This window comes from Camelina sativa, chromosome 12 (assembly GCF_000633955.1).
Source record: "Camelina sativa cultivar DH55 chromosome 12, Cs, whole genome shotgun sequence".
NCBI lineage: Eukaryota > Viridiplantae > Streptophyta > Magnoliopsida > Brassicales > Brassicaceae > Camelina > Camelina sativa.
In genome coordinates, this window is record NC_025696.1 from 20,844,421 (window position 1) to 20,844,733 (window position 313).

The following is a 313-nucleotide window of genomic DNA, read 5'->3' on the forward strand; positions in this document are numbered from 1 at the left end:
AAAAAAAAAAAAAAAAAAAAAACTTGTCCCGCGGTACACTGCGGTTAACATGTAGTTTTTTTTTTGAACAAAAAAACACTAGTTTAAAGTCATATTATTAACTACCAAAATCTCACTAAATTAGGTTAAAGTTAAATTTAGGATTGAATGATTCTCGGAGTTCTTTTATAAATAATGTTTGGTTGATAAAAAAAAAACATCCAATTTTAAGTATTTTTATCTTGTATCAAACATGTTTCAGCACATATTGAAATAATTAAATTAATTAAACTTTCTAAATAAAGACTGATGGATCTGTAATTGTATCTTTATT